Raw genomic sequence first — 27,528 nt, forward strand, 5'->3', positions numbered from 1 at the left:
AAGAAAAAAGGTGCTGTTTCATCAAGACAATGCGCAGTGTCACAAATCAATGAATACAATGGCAAAATTGCATGAATTAGGCTTCGAATTGCTTCTGCATCCACCGTTTTCGCCAGATCTGGCCCCCAGCGACTTTTTCCTGTTCTGAGACCTCGAAAGAATGCTCGCTGGAAAGGAATTTAGCGCCAATGAAGAAGTAATTGCCGAATCTGAGGCCTATTTTGAAGCGAAAGACAAATCGTACTACAAAAATGGTATCGAAAAGTTGGAAGATCACTATAATCGCTGTATCACCCTAGAAGGCAACTATGTTGAGTAATAAAATCGAATTTTGCCAAAAAATTGTGTTTTACTATGGTAGACCCGGGACTTTTCTATTGGCCAGTTATCAATGTATTAGGGATATTACTAGTGATGTAACTACTTTGTTTCAAATTGTTGCAGTTATTAGCAGGAAGGCTCAGAAAAAAGTCACGGGAATCTTTGATTTATTTTAAAAAAATTATAAATCTTGACTTAAAAATCAATTTTATCCGAAGTAGACAAATTATAGAACACAAAATGTTCTTCTCTTAAGATGTGGAAAATGAAAGAAACCTCCATCCTTTAACGGAAATATCATTCATTACCAATTTACATAGCTGAACAGCATGATTTTAGGTTATTACTTAACTCAAACAAAATTTCTATTTGTACCATGACACTATCTACCAACTTCCTGTCCAACTATACGAAAACAACCCTTCATTTCGACCGTTTTACCAATAAAAACTACCCCATAATCACATTTATCATCTCAGCAATCGATTTCCGTTTAAAAAGGACATGCGGCAGGCGCCATAATCTATTATTGCGTTACACCTATTTCTCGAACAAACAGGATAATCAGTTCTAACGTTTTCGACTTGGATCGTTAGCTGTTTCGTAACGATGATGATCCTTGGTCCTTGTGTCACAAGTTCACCGATAATAGTTTGCATAATTCATTGATTGGCTTTTAATAGAGGCCTACGCGGGTGTGTTGGTGTCTTGTTTCCTTTAAGGATCGTGTCAATTCTTCCAATTATATTCTGTTTGCTTTTAGCGTGGTGTTGGAAGGGTGATATCTGAGGGTGTATCTATAATCTACGTGTTGTTTTTGAGTGGAGAAGGAATGAAGTTTTTTATGATAATACCTGAATGAAAAAATCTTATAGTTTGCATTTAACATATTTTTCATCAGCTCTAATAGTCCTTACAAAAGCTGTCTAATGAAGTTGTTCGATAGTTCAAAGTGCATACATAGAATGAGGTGCCAAAAAGCTGAGCGTACAAAGTTTTTTAACAAGAGAAAATCATCGCGAAGCATGTTCAAATATAAATCTAGCGGTTAGTTGTAGTTTAGCAGGATTTGAATCATTTGTAAAAAAATTATCGCCCCCGGGTGGGCTCGAACCACCAACCTTTCGGTTAACAGCCGAACGCGCTAGCCAATTGCGCCACGGAGGCTTAGTGATGATCACTAAATTTCGGCTGAATTCCGAGTGCGCAGTATGATAATCAGCCTGTACTGTTTAATGGATTTGTATTATTGTATATTTTATATATGGATATGATAAAGGGTGTTTTTTTTAGAGCTATAGAACTTTAAATTGCAATAAAACAACGATGGATTATTCGATTGATATGAATTTTAATAATCCGCAAGATAATCTTGTGGCATTACATTTTAAATATGATTTCTGTCATAATACCGCCATGGCTGGCTCGGATGTTGTCCAATCTTTACGTCCAATTTTCGATGACTTTTTCCAACATTTGTGGCCGTATATCGGCAATAACACGGCGAATGTTGTCTTCCAAATGGTCAAGGGTTTGTGGCTTATCCGCATAGACCAATGACTTAACATTGCCCCACAGAAAGTAGTCTAGTGGTGTTGAATCACAAGATCTTGGAGGCCAATTCACAGGTCCGAAACGCGAAATTAGACGGTCTCCAAACGTGTCTTTCGATAAATCGATTGTGGCACGAGCTGTGTGACATGTTGCGCCGTTTTTTTTTGGAACCACAGCTCCTTGACATCATGGTTGTTCAATTCAGGAATGAAAAAGTTAGTAAGCATGGCTCTATACCAATCACCATTGACTGTAACGTTCTGGTCATCATTGTTTTTGAAGAAGTACGGACCAATGATTCCACCAGCCCATAAAGCGCACCAAACAGTCAGTTTTTCTGGATGTAACGGTGTTTCGACATACACTTGAGGATTAGCTTCAATCCAAATGTGGCAGTTTTGTTTGTTGACGTAGCCATTCAACCAGAAGTGCGCTTCATCGCTAAACAAAATAAAATGGACGTAGTACGCGATACCTATTCCGCACAGAACCATTATTTTCGAAATAAAATTGCACTGTATGCAAGCGTTGTTCAGGCGTGAGTCTATTCATGATGAATTGCCAAACCAAACTGAAAATAAATCACTTGAGAGCTGTTGAATCGGTCGCCATCTTGAACAGTAATGCCAACTTAAAGTGATATACCTCGAAAAAAAACACCCGTTATATTTTTCTTTATATTATATTTTATATACCTTTATAGGTAAAGTCACAGTCTATTCCATTGCAATTTAGAATTCAAATGAAAAAAGCTTAGAAAAACGATCAGAAAATATGATAAAATTTTCAATTTTTTTTCATTATAATACTTATCATAGAGCTTTTCAATCTGTATATACCTAGTTAATCAATGAAAAAGTACTTCTTTGGGAATTTCTATAATATCGTTCATCTCATATTTTCTATAAATTTAAATCTAATTCGAAAGTTAGACTTTAAAAAAGTTAACGCCCCCGGGTGGGCTCGAACCACCAACCTTTCGGTTAACAGCCGAACGCGCTAGCCAATTGCGCCACGGAGGCTTAGTGACATTTTATCTTACACCTATCCTGCAACTTCAACTTTACTTTATACTTACTTATTATATGATTATAAAAATATAAACAACAAATGGACATGTTTCTTCTTTCCATAGAAAAAATCTTTATGGGAAGAGCCTTTTCACTATAAAATAAGGATAACAAAGGAGGTATAGTGATCAATTGAAGAATACGTGAGCATTTTTTATATGATATCCACAAATTCTAAATGGGTATAAAGCTGTTGAAATTAGCAATCAACTTGCGATCGAAAAAGTCGGTCTATTGTTATCACTAGTACCTACTTAGTGATCGCCAGGATATTAATTAATGAATTTTTAATAAGTGTAGGTATGTAGTATGAAAAGATATTGTACCTACCAGATGAAATTATTTTGATAGATGTTAGCTTATTGCTTCTCAGAATAATACACAAATATGTCGTCAAAAATTCAAAAACTGTTGTTATCACTAAGCCTCCGTGGCGCAATTGGCTAGCGCGTTCGGCTGTTAACCGAAAGGTTGGTGGTTCGAGCCCACCCGGGGGCGATAATTTTTACACAATATTAATACGTTTTTTCGACGCAAAAATTTCTCGGGACTATGAAAACATAAAATCTCAGAGGAAAGAAAAAGATGGAGGTGCCTTATAGCATTTGTTGACATCGCTATAACATTTTTGTTTACAAACACTTATAATGTACTGCGTTGCCATTCTGAGGAAGAAGTGAACTTTTCTTTGTTATGTCGCATAGATGTTTTGCGAATATTCTGTGGATTTGGCAACACGTTTCTGTTGTTGTTATTGCACGTGACAACTAGAGGTGCGTTAAGGGTTAACTATTCATTTTAATTTCTTGTTTGTAATCGGCGTTATTTCATACAAGTTTGTGAATTTCAAGTTACATATTGTTAATTTTAATCATGGTAAATACTCGAAAGACATGTATAGTGTATATAACATCGGAAATGAAAACCTAACCTATCATAGGTAAGTTCACGTTTTGAGTCCATATAGGCGTAGAATATATCTCGTCTATGGCGTAGTATTTGTGAGATATCGAAAACTTAATTCAATGCTAACATTTGTAGGTTTCCTTCAAATAGAGAATTTAGCAAAATATGGTGCCACGCGTTAAGATTGCAAATGAACAATTTGCCGAAATATGCATATGTTTGTTCCAAACATTTCAGCACCGAAAACTTAATAAGAGGCAGTAAGAGAACCATTGACTACGCCACTGAAATGTTTACCGCCCCTCTAGTTGTCAATTTTGCAGGTTTGTTGTTGTCCTATCTCACTTTATCATCATACTGTTGCAATTGATTACAATACAACGCTATTTACTTCTGAGGGCACCTGTATCTTTTCTCTCCTCTGAGCATCAAACCGTAGAGGAAATCAAATCAAATCAATAAATCAAGAATTAATTCAAATAAGAGACAGATATTGAAAACAAACTTGATAAAGTGTCTTATTTTATGTTCTAGAAGGTGAATGAGAAAACTTTCGAATTTTTATCTCCACATTATGACATTAAAGCACAAATACCTGATTGTGAGTCGAAATTCTAAAAGTATTTATTAGTTCCTTTGGCGAGTTCAAGACATCGTGCGATATTCCGCATTTTTCACTGAAAACCCTTAGATTATATCCATGGGCGCCCGCAGAAATTTTTCTCAGGTGGAGCAAAATGAAAATTATTGAAAAACGATAAGGCGTCCATGATTGTCATTGAAAACCGGAAAATTGTTGTGAATCCATTACTCCCCTTTTTTCCATGCCCTTTGGATTGAGAAAGTAATATTGAGGGTGTTGTGCTGAAAAATGAGGCAATCAAAATCTCAGGGGGGGGGGCGTGCGCCCCCCTGCCCTTCCCCCTGCGGGCGCCCATGAGTATATCGAATCCGATCCGATACGATCACAAGTAATAGGAATAGTTGTAGATAATTGTAGAGGATGCGCAAGTTGACAACCATCACTAAGCCTCCGTGGCGCAATTGGCTAGCGCGTTCGGCTGTTAACCGAAAGGTTGGTGGTTCGAGCCCACCCGGGGGCGATAATTTTTTAGAGCTCCCGAATTCCCGAATTAGAATTGAATTTATAGAATATTTGAACATTATTATAGGAATTCCAAAGGAACCCCTTTTTCTTTGGTAAACAAGATACATGCATAGATTTGAAAGCTCAATGGCAGGTAATATAAAAAAAAATGAAAATATCTCATTCAGAATGTATTTTCTGATTTTTCATAATTAAAACTGGTCGATAAAGAAAATCTTGTTTTCAATTCATTATTTTCATTTCAATTCTGTATTGCACAGAATCTGTATCTATTTATATAGGTATATAAATGATATGTATAAAAAATAACATAAAACTAAAAAAATATGAACCTATTTTAAAGTAAGGGAGAGGGAGGCACATGTGGACATTTTTCATATTATTGGAATTTTATCTGTGGAAAATTGATTCCATTCAATTATTATTTAAACGTTCAACTAAACACATGAGTTATGCCAGTTATACTGAAATTTAAATATTATATCTTTAAAATTTTTTCCAGCTACAAGCGAAAATGATTACTTCTGCTATTTGACCACATATGCCTCTTCAAAGGGCACATGTGGACATAGCAACTTATATTAAGTGATAGAAGTGGACAAGTGAAATAAACTGCTTTTAAGTCCTCTATAAATGTCTCTTCAGTAACCGTTTCTTCAATCATGCAGCAATTCAGGAAGAATAAGCGGCTTGAAAATGCTGAGTAAATATGAAATCACTGTTTTCTTCACAAATTTCTATTGAAAACATACAAGTTTCACTCAAAAGAAAACTACCGCGATTTTTGCTCTCGAAGTCGAGGACGAACTACTATTGTGGTAGGTTAATTTACCCATATATTCGAGAACTAACAGCAGCGTAAGCGAGCGGTAAATTTGAATTGTCCACATCTGCCTCGCGTCCACATGTACCTTCCTCTCCCCTACAGGCTGGTTATCCAAGTTCTAAAATTGCCCAGTTTGAATACAGCCGGAAACCATTGACCATCACTAAGCCTCCGTGGCGCAATTGGCTAGCGCGAATTAAATTTATAGACTATATGAAATATTAGAGAAATTCCGAAGGCCGTTCTTTCTCATTGATTAACGAGCTATATATATTTTTGAAAGCTCTATGATAAATATTATATTGAAAAAAATTAAAATATTATCTCCTTTCAAATGTATTATCTGATCGTTTTTAATTATAATTTTCTTCTAATTTTTTCATTTGAATTTTGAATTGCATGGAATGAACTCCGACTTCAACTATACAGGTATATAAAAGCTATGCATAAATAAAAAAATAACATATACATATATAAAATAAACTATAATACAAATCCATTCAACAGTAGACTGATTATCACACTGCGCTGTCTGAATACAGCCGAAATTTAGTGTTCATCACTAAGCCTCCGTGGCGCAATTGGCTAGCGCGTTCGGCTGTTAACCGAAAGGTTGGTGGTTCGAGCCCACCCGGGGGCGAAAATTTTTTAATAGCACTGCTATCAACTCATGAATTCGAATTAAATTTATAGACTATATGAAATATTAGAGAAAGTCCGAAGGACTTCCTTCCTCATTGATTAACGAGCTATATATATTTTTGAAAGCTCTATGATAAGTATCATATTGAAAAAAAAATTAAAATTTTATCTCCTTTCAAATGTATTTTCTGATCGTTTTTAATTAAAATTTTCTTCTAATTTTTTCATTTGAATTTCAAATTGCATGGAATGAACTCCGACTTTATCTTTACAGGTATAATAATAAAAGCTATGCATAAATAAAAAATAAAATATACATATATAAAATAAACTATAATACAAATCCATTCAACAGTACAGACTGATTAACACACTGCGCACTCTGAATACAGACGAAATTTAGTGATCATCACTAAGCCTCCGTGGCGCAATTGGCTAGCGCGTTCGGCTGTTAACCGAAAGGTTGGTGGTTCGAGCCCACCCGGGGGCGTCAATTTTTTTTACAGAATATCAAGGCAGGTTCAAGTTAAAACTACTGAAACCATACTCCACACATGGGATTCACAAAGCATTTCACTTAGTCTTGTACCAAATCAATGGTCATAGTGAATGTAGGTAAGCGTCGAAGTTAAAGCCCAGTTCCCCAAATTTTCACATATTGCCCCGAAATAATACGAACAGATTATATAACATCGATATTCCAAGAAGCCGAAATGCTTCGACGTCTAAGTGAAAACGGGCATGCGAAGCCACCTCAAAAGCTCAACGCTCAACATTTGCATAATCATCATGAGTGGCCCCGGCAATTCAAACCGGCCATAGTTGTCACAAGCCCTCGCCATTAACCATTATGAGCGAAAATGCCCATTCCCTCGCGTTGTATCATTAGATCTCGCGCTTTTATTTTTAATAAAAGAAAATCATAAGTAGGTGAGTTATTCGATAAAATTGCAAAGCAGTTGCGTGCCTCCTCAGCTATTTGATGTTAGCCTGCTTAGTCGACGTCCTGATTGATCTTGGGGACTATCACGAACGAATATTAATGCCGCCATTTTATATGCCGGACTCGCAACATGTCATTTCGTCTGAATAATAAGGTCATGCGGTAAGGGTTTCGTTCATTATGCGGACGATTTTGTGGAGAGACGTGAAGGGGAGGAACACTTAGGCGTTTTCGTATCAAGGCGATAGGGATCTATTCGATAAAGTGCCCATCGGTCAGAGTTTGTCCCAGAAATTCCTCATAATTAGATGTTATAACTTATAATATTCATTTGTAAATCGTGTTCAACTACATAAAGGCAAGTATCGAAATATGTGGAGTAGAACTTGTAGTGTGTTGTCACCCTTAGATATTGTTATGACCTGAAATTTTTAGTAAAATTTTATCGCCCCCGGGTGGGCTCGAACCACCAACCTTTCGGTTAACAGCCGAACGCGCTAGCCAATTGCGCCACGGAGGCTTAGTAACAATCACTAGTTTCCGGCTGTATTCAAACTGTGCATATTCAGAACGTGATAACCAGCCTGTATTATAGAATAGTTTTGTATTTTTGTATGTATATGTTATGCTATTTAGAATTCAAATGAAAAAAAATGAGTTGAAAACAACATTCTCGTCATCGACCTGTTATAATTATAAATAATCAGATATTACAGTTTATTACAGGATAAAATGTCTATTTTTTTTTTGGATTTCCATAACCATCATAGTGCTTTTAAATCTATATATGCAGATGATTACTGAAAAAGGGCTACTTTCGGAAGTTCTATAGTAGGTATCGTTCGAATATCTTCTATAAATTTAGATCTAATTCGAGATTTTATAGTAGTGCTTTTAAAAAATTAACGCCCCCGGGTGGGCTCGAACCACCAACCTTTCGGTTAACAGCCGAACGCGCTAGCCAATTGCGCCACGGAGGCTTAGTGATGATTAATAAATTTCGACTGTATTCAGAGTGTGCCTTGTGATAATCGGCCTGAATTGTTGAATGGATTTGTATTATTGTTTGTATATGTATATGTTATCTTATTATTTATGCATTTCTTTTATATACCTATATAGGTAAAGTCAGAGTTTATTCCATGTAACTTAGAATTCAAATGGAGAAATGTGTAAAAAACAATGTTCTCCGTATCAACCAGTTTCAAACAAAAACGAGTAGATAATATATTTGAAAGGAGATAATATTTTCAATTTTGTTTCATTATAATATTTATCATACAGTTTTCAAATCTATATATACCTAGTTAAATAATGAAAAAGTACTTCCTTTGGAATTTCTGTAATATCGTTCATCTCATATCTTCTATAAATTTATATTTAATTCGAGAGTTTATAGTAGTGCTATTAAAAATTATCGCCCCCGGGTGGGCTCGAACCACCAACCTTTCGGTTAACAGCCGAACGCGCTAGCCAATTGCGCCACGGAGGCTTAGTGATAATTATGATTCTCTACTATACTCAGACTGTGTATTTGCATAACGTGATAATCAATCTCTACTGTTGAATAAAATACTATCTTTTACTTATACATTTTTATATACATAGGTCGCAGAAGTCCATATATACATAGGTATATGCAATATTGAATTATAATAAAAAATAAAGTTTAAAACTACAATTGCCTTATCAATAGCTTATAATTACGAATAAACAGAAAAGTTTTGTATTGTAAATACCCGTCATAGAGTTTTTTAAATTCCATGTATCTATATAATAAATGAAAAAATTACTTATAATAACCTTATAACGAATAATAAGTTCTTTAACAACGGTTATATATACTATCAATAGAATTTCTCACATAATTTGTGAATTGATAGAACTCTAAAAAAATCATCGCCCCCGGGTGGGCTCGAACCACCAACCTTTCGGTTAACAGCCGAACGCGCTAGCCAATTGCGCCACGGAGGCTTACTGATGATCACTAATTTTTTGCTATACTCAGACTGCGTAGATGCATAACGTGATAATCAACCTGTACTGTTGAATGAGTTTGTCATTTATTTATATTTATGTATATGTATATCTTTTATTTTAAAATTTTTATATACATACGTCGTTGAAGTCCAAGTTCACTACATATTATTTGCAATATAGGTTTCTAATAAAAAACAGAATTTGAAACAACATTCACCCTATCAATAGTAAAGAATAATCAGAAAATATTTGTATTGTTAATACCCGTCATAGAGTTTCTTAAATTCTATGTATCTTTTCATTAAACGAGAAAATTCGCAATCCCATAATAACCTCAAAACGGATAATAAATTTTTTAAGAACGTTGATATCTATTATCAACAGAATTTCTCACATAATATGTGAATTTATAGAACTTAAAAAAATTATCGCCCCCGGGTGGGCTCGAACCACCAACCTTTCGGTTAACAGCCGAACGCGCTAGCCAATTGCGCCACGGAGGCTTAGTGATGATCACTAATTTTCTGCTATACTCAGAATGCGGAGAATCATAATCTGATGAATCAACCTGTACTGTTGAATTAGTTTGTTATTTATTTGTATTTATGTGTACGTATGTCTTTTATTTATACATTTTTATATACATAGTTCGCTGAAGTCCAACTTCACTACATATTAAATGCAATATAGGTTTCTAATAAAAAATAGAATTTGAAACAACATTCACCCTATCAATAGTTGAGAAAATATTTGTATTGTTAATACCCGCCATAGAGTTTCTTGAATTCTATGTATCTATTCATTAAACGAGAAAATTCTCAATTCCATAATAACCTCAAAACGGATGATGAGTTCTTTAAGAACGTTTATATCTATTATCAATAGAATTCCGCACATAATATGTGAATTTATAGAACTCTAAAAAAAACATCGCCCCCGGGTGGGCTCGAACCACCAACCTTTCGGTTAACAGCCGAACGCGCTAGCCAATTGCGCCACGGAGGCTTAGTTACTTTCACGATCATTCAATACTGAGATGATCATCAAGTTTCAGGTAATTAACTGATATTGACGGAACGAGCATGATCGTCAATGTTTATGTAGTTCAAAAACTTCTGCACGGAATACAGCAAAAAAGGCGTTGAGCTTAATAGTTTTACACAATTATTAATTCACTTTTTACAGGTGTGTTCTTGAGAGGAATCATAGAAAATAATCCTTACTCAACATCACATTTCTCTCAAAATTCAGGACTTGGAACATTTGAGCGTCGTATCATTCGTGCTCTTAAATTTTTTAACAGTTGTTCTACATCTGATAGCAAACTTTGAAATGATTCATTGAATTTCGCCAACGGTATGTTCGCCCAAATGAGAACTTCAGTTCTTATTTTTTATATGCATTATGCTTACTGGTTGGTAAATGCTGCGTCACTGAACTTTTTTGTTGCTACTTGCTGTTATACCTACAGTATTTATGAAATAGCACACTGCCATCAGCTGTAAAATTGTTCAAGTCTTCGACCAATTGATTCACAACTGCACTAACTGATCGTTTTCAACACTGGTATTTTCACTTTTCAAAATCAGACAACAAACAAACGAACTGATGGATTGAAACAAATTTTTGTAAACTATCTTCCTAACCGACCCTAGCAGATGTTGTTAATGTTAGCAATTGGGATAAATATTTTCTCCGAATACTCCCTTTCAAGAAGGTTGGGTAGGTAATAGGTCATAAAAGACCATAAAAGCAGTTTGGGTTTTGCCAAATATATTTTCGAAGTATGGTCCAATAGGTTTATTAGATTTGTTCAGGTATATACAAATTCTTATCATGGAAATAAGCAGAAAACACAGAAAATAATTGAATTACGCGCTTTAACTCGAAAATGACATGAATATGCGTTATAATACGGACTTTTCCAAGGCGTTTGACAGGTTGGACCATGGAGTTATTCTGCCAAAGTTGTCTTCTTTTGGCTTAACAACGAATTTCGTCCTTTTCCTAGAATCTTATCTTACAAATAGAAATTGTTCGTTCAGTGTTCCGGATTCAGGTCATTTGAGTTCTTAGCATCATCTGGAGTTCCGCAGGGTTCTAATTTGGGGCCTCTGCTGTTTATGGTATTTATGAATGATTTGAATTTATTTTTGCTCTGCCGGTTTCTTTTGTATGTTGATGATTGTAAGTTGTTTCGCCGAATTGGTTCCATCGAGGATTGTTGGGATCTTCAGAGCGACATTGATCAATTGATTGATTGCATTAAATATTAAAAAATGCAATGTGATATCCTTTGGTCGTGGGAAATCTAAAATTCATTCTCAGTACAACTTTGAAGGCAGTGTTTTAAACAGAGTGACTGAATGTAGAGATCTGGGAGTTTTATTTGATCAAGGGCTGACTTTTGTGCCACATGTGAGTGCAGTTGTTTCGGAAGGACTCAGGACTCTCGGTTTCATACTCAGAAATTCCGAATACTTATTCGAGTCTCGAACCCTTTTTCTCCTTTTTACGGCACTTGTGAGGTCAAAGCTAGATTATGGATGTGTAGTGTGGAGCCCTGGTTATAACGTTCACATTGATAGTTTGGAGAAAATACAGAGGCGATTTTTGAAGTGCGTTTGTTTCAAAATTGATGGCATGTATCCAAATCGTGGCATACCACAGGAATATTTATTTAATAGATTTCATGTGAACTCCCTAGAAGTGCGCCGGGTTTACTTGAGAATTATTTTTCTACATAATATTATAAGTTCTCAAATTGATTGCCCTTACTTGCTAGCCTCAGTGGATTGGCACGTTCCAAGGCTGCCTGTTCGAAATGTAACCACGTTATACCTTCCTTTTCCGCGTACTAACGTACTTCGATTTTCGCCTCTGTTCAGAATGTGTCAAGATTTTTGCAATGTTCAGAATATTTTAGACATTTTTTGCTGTACTCATTTTGATATAAAAAGGGCTGTTTTAAAATCACAATTTCTATAAGTAGCTATCTGTATATATACTATTTTGTATTGTTTATTGTAATTTTGTATTTTCCTCCATTCTGTAATTGGCTTAGGCTGTAGGTGGGTGTAGTAATTAAATAAATAAATAATATGCAGTTATGCAAATGTATATTTATCCGATACCTAGTCATCAGTACTTTTGGGACCATTTGAAAAATATAAACATTGTGACGAGATGATAAACGTACAATAACGTCAATTACCGGAAGAACAACGTTTACCAACCGCTAAACTCGGCGGATTTGGCCGAATATCTTGAACCTCACTGAAAGGAGTCTTTCCACGAATCTCTACCGCGCAATCTGGGAAAGTTGAAACACAAAATCAATAATAATTTGTAACAGATATTCAAACAAAGTATGCAAAGTCACACACATGTACCCTGCCACGGATACAATTCGATTCGGCACATCCAGCTGCGTAGCTAAAACGGCGTGACAATCGACGTAGGCCTTGAAAACGGGTACGCGCGGGTATCTTGAAGCTGTTGGGGCCGGATGGACCGAAGAGGAAGCGGAAAAAGGGGGGAAAATGAGGAAATTTTTTTGTCGGGTTGTAGGCGGAGAGAGAAAGAGAGGTTTGTTTTGTGTAGTAGGAAGTTCTGCCGTTTTTTTTTTGTGTTGGTTTATTAGTTCCGATGATAAATCTTTGGAATTGTTGGTAGAAGTGTAGATATTAACCGTTTTGAGTTTGAAACAACCTTACCCTTATCGATCAGTTATATGTAGAATAATCAGAAAATACAGTTTAAATGAAATTATATTATCATGTTTCGGTAGAGTTTATACCTATTTATAGATTTTTTTTATATCTATGTAAGTATCTACTTATTCTGTGAAAAAATGGCTCATTTCGCACGTTCTATTATAACGTTTATAAAATTAATTTCTCACAAAATCTGTGAATTGATAGAGCTCTCCAAAAAAACATCGCCCCCGGGTGGGCTCGAACCACCAACCTTTCGGTTAACAGCCGAACGCGCTAGCCAATTGCGCCACGGAGGCTTAGTGATGTTCACTAAATTTCGGCTGTATTCAGACTGTGCAGTGTGATAATCAGCCTGTACTGTTGAATGGATTTGTATTATTGTTTGTATATGTATATGTTATTTTTTATTTATGCATATCTTTTATATATCTATATTGGTAAAGTCAGAGTTTGAAGCCAGAGTTAACTCCATGCAATTTAGAATTGAAATGAAAAAATGAGTAGAATATAATATGCTCCTTATCAACCAGTTATAATTAAAAACGACCAGAAAATAGGAAAATATGTTTGAAAGAAGATAATATTTTCAATTTTTTTTTTTTCATTATGATACTTATCATAGAGCTTTTACTCTATATACCTATTTAATCAATGAAAAAGTACTTCCTATAGAATTTCTATAATATCGTTCATCTAATATATTCTACAAATTTAAATCCAATTTGAGAGTTATGCTTTTAAAAAAGTTATCGCCCCCGGGTGGGCTCGAACCACCAACCTTTCGGTTAACAGCCGAACGCGCTAGCCAATTGCGCCACGGAGGCTTAGTGATGATCACTAAATTTCGGCTGTAATCAGAGTGCGCATTGTGATAATCAGCCTGAACTGTTGAATGGATTTATATTATTGTTTGTATATGTATATGTTATTTTTTTATTTATGCATATCTTTTATATATCTATATAGGTAAAGACAGAGTTTAAAGCCAGAGTTAACTCCATGCAATTTAGAATTCAAATGAAAAAATGAGTAGAATATAATATGCTCCTTATCAACCAGCTATAATTAAAAACGACCAGAAAATAGGAAAATCAAAATACATTTGAAAGAAGATAATATTTTCAATTTTTTTCTTACATTATAACACTTATCATTGAGCTTTTATCTATATATACCTAGTTAAACAATGAAAAAGTATGGAAATTTCTATTATATCGTTCATCTAATATATTCTACAAATTTAAATCCAATTTGAGAGTTATACTTTTAAAAAAGTTATCGCCCCCGGGTGGGCTCGAACCACCAACCTTTCGGTTAACAGCCGAACGCGCTAGCCAATTGCGCCACGGAGGCTTAGTGATGATCACTAAATTTCGGCTGTAATCAGAGTGCGCATTGTGATAATCAGCCTGTACTGTTGAATGGATTTGTGTTATTGTTTATTTCATATAAGTATATGTTAGTTTTTTATTTATGCATATCTTTTATATAGGTAAAGCCAGAGTTAACTCCATGCAATTTAGAATTTAAATGAAAAAATGAGTAGAATATGATATGCTCCTTATCAACCAGTTATAATTAAAACGACCAGAAAATACATTTGAAAGAAGATGATATTTTTGATTTTTTTCTTTCATTATAATAATTTTCATAGAGCTTTTATCTATATATACCTAGTTAATCAATGAGAAAGTACTTCCTATGGAATTTCTATAATATCGTTCATCTAATATATCCTACAAATTCAAATCCAATTTGAGAGTTATGCTTTTAAAAAAATTATCGCCCCCAGGTGGGCTCGAACCACCAACCTTTCGGTTAACAGCCGAACGCGCTAGCCAATTGCGCCACGGAGGCTTAGTGATAGTCACTAGTATCCGGCGTTTCTTAAATCGTAAATATCCTAAGGTAATTATCAATCTGTATTGTAGATTTTAGAATACATTGGCGTTACTAGATTTGACTCATGGGAAAACTATTCAGTGATTTTCACGAACATTTCAAACTTGTGGCCCAGTTTAAAACAAGTCAATCAATGAGTTCAGAAATTATTGATCCATATTCACTCAATACGTTTAGGATTTCTTTGTTTTTTTCGAAAAATGCTTAGCGGCAGATCTTTAGAGTTACAATCGTTAGAGGATTTTACTTTCTTTCGGAAGTAGGTACCTACCTATATTATGAAATTTGGAATGACTTTTACTTAGAAGCACAAAATACTGCTGGTGTTACAACTTGTTGAACCTGAAGTCCAATTTTCAAGCTACATCTCGCAAAATAATGTTCTATACTTAGGAACGTACTTCCCTTTTTCTATTGTATGCATAGGTTTAGAAAAAAAAGATTTGAAAACTTCTAGTCATCGAATAATTGTCCAGAATTGAAAATTGTTGAAATACTGTAGAAGCTCCAGTTCAAAACGCACTTAATTGAAAATTTCATAGTAGTTTGAGCTCCTAAATAGCAGAGGTCATCACCTTTAGCCCCATTATGCAATGCTCAGGATATTTTTAATTTTCTTAATTCAATTACCTACTGAAGGATTGAATTTGAAATTCCAGTCCCTTCATTGAGAGATCAATAGTACCGTTTCTATTCCTTGAAATGAATAAAATATATTGAAGCAAAATATTTTCGTGAAAATTTTACATGAAGACGAATTTGAACAAAAGAGCAAGAGCTCCTACTTCACTTAAGTGCTTTTTTTTCGAATTACGCATTTTTGACTCAGTTGAGAAAAAATCGATTAAGATTGGCAAATGATCATCACAAAAAAAAATTCCAGAAAAATTCGAAATATCATCAACCATTGACTCATCAACTCAAATTTCCATCCTGTCTGGTCCTCCACCGATGGATTTCATCCATGATCCCATATATTTCCTCAAATCGAGGCAATAAACACCAATCCTTAATTACACGAAACTATAATAATTCACATTTTAACTGCGGGGGACCGATATGTAAAGTCCGGGGAACGAACAGAGAGGGCATTCCAATATACCCAGAATCCAATCTACGATCCTCTGGTTCGTGTGGAAATACGAGAGCCGCACAGACTAGTCAGTAATAAAACGAAACCTTTTGACATCATAACTCTGCCATCATAAAACATGACATTAAAAATACGCTCTAATATTTCAGTCCCTCGCAGGACAGTGGACCAGTGGAAGGCTGGACGGGAAAGTGAAGAGTCGAAGATACGGCTACAACTACGGGAAAAGGAGGAGCGGTGTTGCCAGATTTCTGGAGGAAATGGATAGATTTGATACTGGAGGAATATCGATACTTTTTCTTACAACTATAACTGGATACTTTTTACACCTTTTTAGAGTGAATGGAGAAAGTGAGGAACAAAATTCATAATTGCTTTATTGAATGGTTTATAGGGAAACGATCGAAAAGGTCAAATTTTGTGTAGAAATTCAATTTCAACGGTTTTTTCCAAATTTCGAGTTTAAAATTCTCATGAACTGTAAGCTCTACGAACAATCTGTATGCGATGTTAGACTAAAACATTCTCAATGAACCGAATTTCGTACTCACCCGAAAATTTTTTGTTCGAAAAATTTCACTAAAATTTTCAATACCTAACCCTTAAAAAAACACGAAAAATTAAAAGTTCCTACATGGGAAATTTATAGCATTCTTCCGATTGATACGATGACGAAGATCGCGAAAAAGGCTGCAGTAAAACGAATAGTCCATTATTTCAGGATTTATAGGCAGTAAACTGAAATTTTCGAAAAAATTTTGATGATATTCTCGAGGCTGCCAATTCTCCTTGAGGCAAGATACGGACTTGAAACCTCGATATGTTTTAGATCATATCTCGATCTATAAAAAACGTTTGTGTTTGAGGGGGCTATGACCGATATTGGAAGAGATATTACGATTTTTGTGTAGAAATTCAATTTTTACGGTTTTTTTTTCAAATTTTGAGTTTAAAATTCTCATAAACTGTGAGCTCCATGAACAATCGGTAAGCGATGTAAAAATAAACCATCCCCAATGAGCCGAATTTCGTACTCACCCGAAAATTTTTTGTTCGAAAAATTTCCCCAAAAATTTTCAATAGATACCTAACCCTTAAAAAAAAAGGAAAAATGAAAAGTTCCGATATGTGAAGTTTATACCATTCTTCCGATTGATACGATGAGGTAGATCGCGAAAAAGGCTGCAGTAAAACGATTAGTCCATTATTCAAGGATTTATAGGCTGTAAACTGAAATTTTCGGAAAAAATTTTGATGATATTCTTGATGCTGTCAATTCTCCTTGAGACGAGATACGGACTTGAAACCTCGATATGTTTTAGATCACATCTCGATCTATAAAAAACGTTCGTTTGATGGGGCTATGCCCAATATTGGAGGAGATATTACGGATTTTGTGTAGAAATTCAATTTTTACGGTTTCTTTCCTTTAAAAATCGACTTTATTCGTCAAAATAGTCACCTTCTTTCTGTAAGAAGATTCGTCTATATAATAAATTACAATAATAATAATAAAATTTATTTACCGTTCAATTCAATTCGTTTGATATAGGCTTCAACTTCGGCAATCACTCCTTGATAAGAGTCAAATTTCTTTCCTTGGAGCCTCTTTTTGAGATCTGCAAAAATCCACTTATTAATTGGTCACCCATCCAAGGTTTGTTTTTCTATCCATTTCTGAAATATAAATGTCAATCATCGTATGGTTGCCTTTCAAATAGAAACATCAATTTAGAGAATATCAATACAAAAATTCATGGGCACAAGATACTAATAAATCCATTACGACTCAAAATTCTCCTCAAAATTCAACAAAACCAAAAATTCCTGAACTCAAGGAAAAATCTCGACAATCCGGCACCGCCGCCTTCGCAGGCGGATAAGCCGCAGTCGGTACGTAAAAAGCGAGGGATCCTCTGGAAACGTGTCGAGGTGGTCCGCTGGATTTTCTTTTGTAGACATGAGTCTCGCTCAGCAGAGCGCACACTGCATTTAAACCACTTATCCACTCACGGGGGTATTCTCTACCGCCATCAGTTCGACTCTAGCACCCTAGTTTTTCCTTCCTTCCTCACTTCAATGTGCGTGATGCGGATTTCCACGGGCTTGATCTCGTTTCGTGGTGAAAATCGCATTAGGAAATTTTTCACTTGGACAATTCCGTTTCAGTTTGGTAATAGCTCCAAGCCGAGGGGGGGATGTTTAAGAAAACGGAAACTCAGAGGGGTGGGGGAGAGGTTTCAGAGGCTCACTTTCAATTTTTCATCAGGGAGTTTCTTGGTGGCAATTCTGGATGAGGTGTATCAGCGAGGGATTGGAAAATGTTGTTTGATAAGAAAGCAAATTATTGAAATTGAGGGGTTTTATTTTCGTCTTAATGTTCAAACATATGAATTTTTATCCAGGGCTGGCGCGAGCAATTTTGGCGCCTGAAGCAAAGAATTTTTTGGCGCCCCTGCTGAAAAAGTATCAATAAACCACCCCTCCTTCCAACGAAAAACATCACCTGCCTCGATGATAATTCGCCATTTTTGATTTCTCTAGCGATTTTGATAATCGTTTCCTTTCTAAAGTTGTTTCCACTGGGTTTCTTTTTTTTTCAGACATTTGTACCTACAATAAATTCCTGGATTTCTTCGACACCGATGAACTATGCGTAAGTAATATATCTGATTCTCACATTCACAACACACTGCGTACGATCAAAGAAAGATTACCTATAACACCACAAGATACAAAGCGCGGTAAGGCATGCAAAGCTTCGAAAACTAAATGAGATTAAAAACATTTGTTCCGCTGAAAACATTGAGCATTTATCAGTAACTAGTTTCGAATTCAGAATCTTAGGAATTTTTCATATGTTGAATGTGTAAGCAACTTCCACGTAATTTGAAGTGTTTTTTTCGTCTTTGTGAAATACATTCCATCCCTCATCAAATTAGGGTAACAGGAAATGCTGGTTTTGGAGATTTTTATTGCAGGGAATGTTGATAACCGCAGCAAAGCGGACCAACCTCATGTTGTTTTTAAGAATCAAGTGATGTAATGTCTTCAACAAAAGTCTAATTGTTAATCCTTCAGAGAAAGTTGCATGTTTCAATCTGCCTATAAGAAAATTTGGTGTATTTTAAATCGACTCAGGACTGCTCATGGTAGTTGCAATCGTATGCTCTTGAAATGGCATTCTATTTGAGTGTGGTGTAGAAGAAACCATTGACCACTTGGTGAATATTTGTCCAATTTAGAAATTACATGATGCTTTCCAAGCTATTCATCCAGTTTCAGATTCTTTTTCAGAAGAATGTGTCGCTAACTTTGAATCAAAACTCGGATAATCATGTTCTATTCTAAGATATTGACTAGAGGGGGCCTTTCCTATAAGCATCTTGAATTTTCTATGTTTTTGATGTTGTGATTAGCTAAAGATTTTGCATGAATCATGAAATTCTTCTTCCACGTGCAAGATTACATTTCGATCGAACTGGTCATTTTGAAATTAACAGGACCAAAAATTTCGAAAAAGGCTCATTAAGGAACTTAACCACTGTATTCGAGATGCCAAACTAGCCTGAAAATTTGAAGAAGCTAGGTCTTTTCATTAGGAAGTTATCTTGTTTACGGACGGAATTGAATTTTACCACGTCAATCGTCACCTTATCCTTTGAGACAACTCTCGGCTCAGAATTCTTCAATATTGCTGGAATGTTACAGAATACCATATTGTTTATAATGATAGCATTGTACTAGCCCAAAATTTATGAATTTACCAATTTTTGACAATTATATTTGGAAGAAATCCTAGTTCTAAAAACGCAGCTCGTTTTTTCATGTTTTTATTTTTTCAATTGAGAATTTGGTTCCGTATATTTAATTCGAAATGGAAAACACAATTGCACTATGCCATTTGATGATTCTTTCTATGCATTATCGAGTTTTTGCTGTCAAAAAAGCAACCATTAGTTATCAGGAAATCAGAAAGAACATGGGTATTCACGCAATAAAGCATTTTGAAATATTAGCACCAGGTGAAGGCCACCTTTTATCTGGCAAGCGCAAGATACAACCTACTTTACCTGTGCCAAAGAGCACGCAAGTTCATGCAAATTAACTTGAAGGTATGTTTCATTTCGATGTCCTTGAAAAAATTTTATTCAGATTCATATGATACGAATACGAAAAGATCGTTATAAAGCAATTCATCATAGGCACTTGTTGCAATAATGAAAATGAAATTCTTACAACAGTCGTCCATTCTTGCTGAGATAGCAATTGTAAGCTAGAGTCCTCTGTCTGGAACAGACGAAAGTGAATACCAACCATTGCCAAGAAATCTATAACATCGCATCTTTCATTTACAGTTTTCTTTCAAACTTAAAATTATAGATTTCTATACTGTGAAACCATGGTACAGAAATCTGTAATTTCAATTATAGAAATCTGTAGTGAAATGTAAAATTCTGTAATGAAATATAGAATTCTGTAAGGTTCAGTCACAAGTTGAGAGAGGAAAAAGGAGAGGTCGCTGACGGCGGTCGACCATTTGACATTCGCTTCAATAACACCTTTCCAATTGACAACATAAATCTTGACATTAGGCTAGTAAGACTGAACTTTATCGAGCATCCTAACGAATGTTTACATTAAACAACCAGTAACAACAGTATCATTAAACGATGTCCAATTGACTCGAATCGTCAGTGATATCGAAGATTCCGCTGTGGTAACATTGGACCATTCGTACATAGTGTAGTGTTTTGTTAAGTGATCGTTCTAGTGACTCCTGTATTTTGGGGTTTTCTGCTTGAATATTCAGCCTTTTCGCGTGAGTACATAATTGCTTTGATTTGTAATGTATATCTGAATGATCAATGAAGGGGATTGATGATCTATTGGTTATTGTAGCATGTAGAATCGTTCCATATTGGGCAAATATGGGTGGAAACCACCCCCGCTTTATTAAAGGGAATGGAAAATATACCAATCGGCCATTTTTATATTAACATTTATCGCTTTGATTCTTATAAACAATAAGGGAATTACGGAATGAAAATTGAATTACGATGGGTATTCTTTTTCAAATATTATTATATATTGAAATTTTCCTTTTTTCATTTATATTCAATATTATACGTACTAATATCATTAAGAATTGAACAGAAACAATTTAATATTTCAAAATTTATTTTCAAATGAAGGATTACAGATGCAGGAAGAAGGTTTATTTTAGTGATAATATTCATTTCAATTATTACTACATTGATTATTTCAATCCATTCCTAAGGAATTCTTATTCACAAGAGTAAAAATTTGGCGGGAGTACAAATTATTGATTAGCTCTCCGTTTTCGTATATTAAATATGTTTGTGAATATTAAACCCTTGTGGAATTACAATAACATATTAATTAGCTTATCATCCTGCATTTTTGGAACATTTTCCGAAGAAACTTGGCAAATGGGAATCGAAAAATACAACATTCGAAGAATTAAAATGATAAGTAACTGTTCAAATTAGCAGTTCTTTAATTGAAACAACCAAAAATTATTGTTTAATGGATATTGCAACATATGCACTTAATTTTATTGTCACAGTCCCAGCTTCACTGTATTATAAGATTGAGAAACGTTGAGGAGGTCGGGTAAGATCAAGCTTAAGTGGGTACACCGACTGTTTAAGTAATGTTTCATATTCGTATAGCCAATGGGGTCAGTAGGTGATCAGAAATATAAATTACGTCTGTTTCCTTGTAGATTATACCATATACAACGATATTGTACATGAAGTAACGGAGGTGAAGGTGCTGTTTTTTCCAAAAAGGGATACGAGTTTGTTGAGAATTCGTGTTTTGGTTTGTTGCTGTCGAAAATGAGGATTGTTTTTCATGGATTTCTCACAACATAGTCAATATGCGTGGGAAATTAGGTACTATAATCTTTACAAACAAAGCTGTAGTAGGTGTGGAACAATGCTGTCTTCAAAAGTACCGGTCATGTTCCACTAGAAACATATTTTTTCTGAAAAATTCGATTAAATTTGCCAACATAATCATCTTCAAGAGTGATACATATCACATGCACTCCAACGATCTTTTAAGTTTTCAATTCCTTTTCTGTAGAAAGATTCGTTTTTGTTTTCGAAAAAGGCTGCAACCTCAGTAATCACTTCTTCTTTAGAGCCAAATTAACCTAGCACGAAACTATCAGAAATATGATATAGCAATACATTACGATTGTCAGGCTGCAATCAAAGTATACTGAGCTCACATATCATCGATTCTAAGATGGTATTGGAATGCCGAAGAAAACTCAATGAAAATGGGCAAGAATAACAAGGTCTTTTCAATCTGGGTTCCTGGCCACTCAGAAATAAGAGGGAATGAAGAGGCCAACACACTTGCCAGAAAAGGATCACAAACTTCTTTCATCGACCCGGAACCTTTCTGTGGCGTAGACAAATGTACCTACAAGAAAGAGTTTCAGGAGAAGGAAGAAATGAAAGAGAAATACTCTGGCGTAATCTTCCTGGTTTGGATCACTCCAGAAAGTTTCTTCGAAACTTCGACTCTACAAGATCCAAGAAGTAACTGGATCTTTGTAAAAATATGCTACACCTCCTCACTGGATTTCTCACACGGCATTGTCGTCTTAGGAAACACCTCATGAGAATGGGTCTAACAGAAAATGACCAGTGCAAATTCTGTGGGGACGAGGAAGAAACTCTGGATCACCTGGTGACGGAAAACCTGTTTTGGATAAGAAACTTGTAGAAGTGAGGAATTAGCGTCTTTGAAGCCATCCTAGATATTGGAGTTCATTAGAATTCTGGAACTGGAAGGCGAGCTGTAAATAACGTTATGCAGAGAATAGCTCTGATGGGGGGCACAATAGACCATTTGGTCGCAGTGAAACAGAACCTCCCTAATTAAATCTAATATCTAGAGCCAAATTTCTTTCCCTGGCTCATTATTTTGAGGTTTGCTGAAAGCCAGTGATCATTGGTGGCCAGATCTGGAGGAACTTGGTTGCTCCAGAAGTTGCAAGCGCAATTTGATCAATTTGGCCATAGTTTTAATCGATTTGTAACTAGAAGCATTGTGTTGGTGAAAGAGATTTTTCTTCTTTTTTATTTGAGGACGATTTGTCTTAATTTTCGCACTCATTCGATCCAATAACGTTTTGTTATATTCACTGTTGATGGTTTCAGCTTTGTCAATAAACAAGACATTTATGCACCTCCATAAACAGCTTTTTATTTGACAACTCGCTTTGCTCGCCGAAGAGCATTCGTCCCTTGGACCCCGTCACTATGCTGGTAGATCCCTCACTGGGGTACTCCATATGACTATTTTCTCTATCTCTGAGTGGCACTGCTAATTTAATATTTAGGTTAGCAAAGCCGCCACCTATACAAAAAATACAAATTTGTTCTTCACAGCAATCTATTATAATTTTCTATCAAAATCGAATTTCTCGACAATATTTCACGGTTAAATGATATAGACTGCAAGATAGAACCCTGTGGCACACCCCACATCCAATATTTCTCCGAAGCTAGGTAGTTGATCTGCTGGCCTACCAATAGCAATAATACAATATCGAGTTGTTTATCCCCAAACGAGGAGATTGTATTCTCCTCGAGATAAACGAATGACCGAGTTGTTGACCGTCTGACTCCAGATATTTCCATGTATCTTGAGGATAAATATGTGACGTGTATATGCCAGATACGATATTGAAAACAAGCACTTCTTTCGAGAAGTATCGCGGTATCGACACAAAGACCGTTGATCAAACTCTAAATATAAAATTTCTATCGGTTCAGAAATCGGTTGGGGATTTCGCAATTGGCAGTTAGTTATAAATGAAAAATTGTTGAGATAGACCTGTCGTTGAGATAAGCCAACGGTTGGATCAAACTGGACTGTTGGTGTATAGTCGGATAGAGTTCTACAATGTCTACCAGGTCAATTGAAAAGTCCCCGGTCTACCATAGTAAAACTAATTTTTTTGAAAAAATTCGATTTTATTATTCCACATAGTTGCCTTCGGGGGCGATACAGCGATTATAACGATCTTACAACTTTTCGATACCATTTTTGTAATACGATTTGTCTTTCGCTTCAATATAGGCCTCAGTTTCGACGATTACTTCTTCATTGGCGCCAAATTTCTTTTCAGCGAGCATTCTTCTGAGATCTGAGAACAGGAAAAAGTCAGTGGCAGCCAGATCTGGTGAATACGGTGGATGCAGAAGCAATTCGAAGCCCAATTCATGCCATTTTGCCATTGTTTTCATTGATTTGTGACACAGCGCATTGTCTTGGTGAAACAGCAACTTTTTTTCTTCAAATGGGGCAGTTTTTTTAAGATTTCATCCTTTGAACGATTAATAACGCTATATAATAATCGCTGTTGATGGTCAGGCCCTTTTGGAGGTAATAAATGAATATTATATCTTGCGCATCCCAGAATACTGATGCCATAACCTTGCCAGCTGACTGTTGTGTTTTCCTCGCTTTGGATTCGGTTCATCGTGCGCAGTCAACTCAGCTTACTGTCGATTGGACTCCGGAGTGAAATGATACAGTCATGTTTCATTCATTGTCACACATCGACGCAAAAATTCATATTTATTGCACTTAAACAGCTTCAAACACTGCTCAGAATCATTAACACTTTATTGCTTTTGATCGATTTTGAGCTCGCGTGGCACTCATTTTGAACACAGCTTTCTCATGTACAAATATTCGTGAATGATATGATGTACAACGTTCAGATGATATCTTCACAATGTCTGCTATCTCGATCAACTTCATTTTACGGTCATTCAAAATTATTTTGTGAACTTTTTTGATTTATTCGTCGGTGAAGGCCTCTTTTGGGCGTCCACTGCGTTCTTTGTCTTCGGTGCTCATTTCACCACGTTTAAACTTAGCATACCAATCAATAATGGTTGATTTTCCTGGTGAAGACCCCGGAAATTCTTCATCAAGCCCAGATTTTGCTTTGACTCTATTTTTTCCCTTGAAAAAGCAATATTTTATCAGCGCACAAACTTCTTTCTTTCTTCTTTTTTCAAATAACAAAAGTAGCTACACTCACAACGCAATATCTCAAAAACTAATGGTCGGTTTGCTGTTAAATTTTGACACTTATCGTGTGAAGGTTGCTACTAACTAAAAATCATATGGATTCAATACTAGCACCGCCATCTGTGCATCAGCCGTGGATTTTTCAATTGGCCCAATATTGATGGGACTAACACGGTACTAACTAGTAGTGCTGTAGTAGAAGAATTCAATATAATTATCCAGATGTGAAACACCATGTTCCTCGCCTTACATATTTTCAACCGTGATTGTTTCATCTCGACAAGTCCAAAACAAGACCTTCGTAGACCAGCAACTCTCAACAATTACCAATTACAGGCGGGTTCATCCTCAAGCAATTTGAACGGTACAGCGGAAGACTTCGAGACTACGCCAATAATGATCGATGACCGTGAAAAGTAAACCTTGGGGCCGAGGAAAAAAACCGTCAATTTTCCAATCAATCTTGACGGTAGGAAATAGCTGAGATCCTGCCTTCGTTTCCTCGATCGTTTTGTTGGAACGAAAACTTATGGCGCTTTTCCTGTGGCATCTCTGACGCTCCGGAAATCGGAAAAGTCCAATATCATTTTTTATATTTTATAAAAATATACTTTGCCTCCTCACTTTCAGTTCTTCACAATTGGTGTATATTTCGTCTTATATACTCCAAAAAGGTTCTGCAATTTTTTTATAAGGTGTAGAAAAAAAAATTAATTCATTATTTTTGCACCGCTTTGTTAGATAACTTATTTCGAAGGTAATATCGTTCTCATGAAAGCCCTCATCCCTATTAGCAAAAACTTGAGACAGTCGATTTTCACAAGCCTCTGTTGAAGCGAATTTTTCACCAGCAAAATTGTTCGCCGTGAACAGAAACAGATGGTATTGACTTGGTGCCAGGTCTGGACGATAAGGTGGATGCATAAGAACCTCCCAACCAAGCTCCCGGAGCTTCTGGCTAGTAACTATCGATGTATGTGGCTTGGTGTCCTGATGGAACATAATTCCTCTCCTATTGGACAAATCTGGCCGCTTCTGGGTGATTGCTTCCTTCAGACGGTCCAATTGTTGACAGTACAGTTTCGAGTAAACAGTTATGCCGTAAGGGAGCAGCTCATAGAAGAGAATGGACATTAGCAAACGGAAGTAAGCTATATTTCACAGTTTCACTTCGATAAAGGCGAAAATGCAAGCCAGACGGCTGAAAATGTGAATAGTGTTCATCGTCATGAGACTGTAACCGCCAACTACGTACAATTTTGGTTTTGTTCATTCTGTTCCGGTAATTTCGATGTCGAAGTTGTCAAACGCACTGGAACGCCAATTGTCGAAAATGTCGATTACATTATGGTCATTGTCGAGTCCGACCGTAATGTAAGCACTGTTCAAATTGCCTAAGAGCTAAATATTGCACAAAGAACCGTTTGGAGCCATTTGCATAAGGCTGGTCTTGAAAAGAAGCTCAATGTATAGGTACCACACGAGTCAACATAAAAAACTTGAACATGAACCGAACTTTTATCTGCTGATTTGCAACAAAATCGACCCATTTTCGAAACGGTTGGTGACTCGTGATGGAAAGGGGATCACTTACGACAACGTCAAGCGAAAACGGTCGTGGTCGAAACGCGGTGAGTCGGTGGAAATGGTGACCAAGTCAGGATTGACGTCCAAGAAGGTATTGCTGTGTGTTTGGTTGGATTGGCAGGGAATGCTCTAGTAGTGGCTGCTCTCCTACTGCCAAACGCTCAATTCTGCCCTCTACTGAACTACTTGACCGTTTGAAGCTGGCTATCGAACAGAAGCGGCCAGCTGCGGTAAATAGGAGAGGAATATGGACAACGACAGGCTGCACGCATCTTTGATGATGCGCCAGCAAATCCAAGAGCTCAGATGAAAAGTTCTTATGCATCCCCCCTATAGTCCGGACCGGGCACCACGTGACTATCACCTGTTTCCTTCTATGAGCAACGCGCTTGGGGGTACACATTTGGCCTCAATAAGAGGTCTGTGAAAATTGCTCTTTCTAGTTTTTTGTCAGTAGAGACAATGGCTTCTACGAGAGAGGGGCATTATAAAGTTGTGTTCTGGTTGGCAAAAAGTTGAAAGACTTTGTATGAAGCATTAAAATAAAGCTACTCTTTATTTCTACTAGTACTTATCTTACAGAAATAACTGATACCAAAATATGAACGAATATGCACCAATGTCAAAACACCAGTTAGAAGAGATATTTCTCGCAGTTCATCAAACTTTGAAGGTATTTCGGGATGTCTTTGAAACGTGGAATTTTCGAAGACCCCAAAATTATTCCACAACGCTCATCCGACCAGGGAATGAATAAATAACTAATATAAATCCAGTGGCGAGCGAC

The 27,528-nt window shown here is 36.0% G+C and overlaps 16 non-coding genes across 16 annotated transcripts; 4 read left to right on the forward strand and 12 right to left on the reverse strand.

Moving 5' to 3' along the window:
* Positions 1-1,414: 1,414 nt before the first annotated feature.
* On the reverse strand, positions 1,415-1,488 carry Trnan-guu. The gene has a single exon. It is a non-coding gene; the product is annotated as a tRNA-Asn (tRNA).
* A 1,335-nt stretch (positions 1,489-2,823) lies between these two features.
* Positions 2,824-2,897, reverse strand: Trnan-guu. Its single transcript has one exon. It is a non-coding gene; the product is annotated as a tRNA-Asn (tRNA).
* A 472-nt stretch (positions 2,898-3,369) lies between these two features.
* Positions 3,370-3,443, forward strand: Trnan-guu. Its single transcript has one exon. It is a non-coding gene; the product is annotated as a tRNA-Asn (tRNA).
* Positions 3,444-4,880: 1,437 nt separating this feature from the next.
* Trnan-guu lies at positions 4,881-4,954 on the forward strand. Its single transcript has one exon. It is a non-coding gene; the product is annotated as a tRNA-Asn (tRNA).
* Positions 4,955-6,351: 1,397 nt separating this feature from the next.
* Positions 6,352-6,425, forward strand: Trnan-guu. Its single transcript has one exon. It is a non-coding gene; the product is annotated as a tRNA-Asn (tRNA).
* Positions 6,426-6,843: 418 nt separating this feature from the next.
* On the forward strand, positions 6,844-6,917 carry Trnan-guu. Its single transcript has one exon. It is a non-coding gene; the product is annotated as a tRNA-Asn (tRNA).
* An 899-nt stretch (positions 6,918-7,816) lies between these two features.
* Trnan-guu lies at positions 7,817-7,890 on the reverse strand. The gene has a single exon. It is a non-coding gene; the product is annotated as a tRNA-Asn (tRNA).
* Positions 7,891-8,276: 386 nt separating this feature from the next.
* Positions 8,277-8,350, reverse strand: Trnan-guu. Its single transcript has one exon. It is a non-coding gene; the product is annotated as a tRNA-Asn (tRNA).
* A 438-nt stretch (positions 8,351-8,788) lies between these two features.
* Trnan-guu lies at positions 8,789-8,862 on the reverse strand. The gene has a single exon. It is a non-coding gene; the product is annotated as a tRNA-Asn (tRNA).
* A 408-nt stretch (positions 8,863-9,270) lies between these two features.
* Positions 9,271-9,344, reverse strand: Trnan-guu. The gene has a single exon. It is a non-coding gene; the product is annotated as a tRNA-Asn (tRNA).
* A 435-nt stretch (positions 9,345-9,779) lies between these two features.
* Positions 9,780-9,853, reverse strand: Trnan-guu. Its single transcript has one exon. It is a non-coding gene; the product is annotated as a tRNA-Asn (tRNA).
* Positions 9,854-10,281: 428 nt separating this feature from the next.
* Trnan-guu lies at positions 10,282-10,355 on the reverse strand. Its single transcript has one exon. It is a non-coding gene; the product is annotated as a tRNA-Asn (tRNA).
* A 2,936-nt stretch (positions 10,356-13,291) lies between these two features.
* On the reverse strand, positions 13,292-13,365 carry Trnan-guu. Its single transcript has one exon. It is a non-coding gene; the product is annotated as a tRNA-Asn (tRNA).
* Positions 13,366-13,819: 454 nt separating this feature from the next.
* On the reverse strand, positions 13,820-13,893 carry Trnan-guu. Its single transcript has one exon. It is a non-coding gene; the product is annotated as a tRNA-Asn (tRNA).
* A 455-nt stretch (positions 13,894-14,348) lies between these two features.
* Positions 14,349-14,422, reverse strand: Trnan-guu. Its single transcript has one exon. It is a non-coding gene; the product is annotated as a tRNA-Asn (tRNA).
* Positions 14,423-14,852: 430 nt separating this feature from the next.
* Trnan-guu lies at positions 14,853-14,926 on the reverse strand. Its single transcript has one exon. It is a non-coding gene; the product is annotated as a tRNA-Asn (tRNA).
* Between the last annotated feature and the right edge of the window lie 12,602 nt (positions 14,927-27,528).

Source organism: Harmonia axyridis, chromosome 6, assembly GCF_914767665.1.
Source record: "Harmonia axyridis chromosome 6, icHarAxyr1.1, whole genome shotgun sequence".
Classification (NCBI taxonomy): Eukaryota; Metazoa; Arthropoda; class Insecta; order Coleoptera; family Coccinellidae; genus Harmonia; species Harmonia axyridis.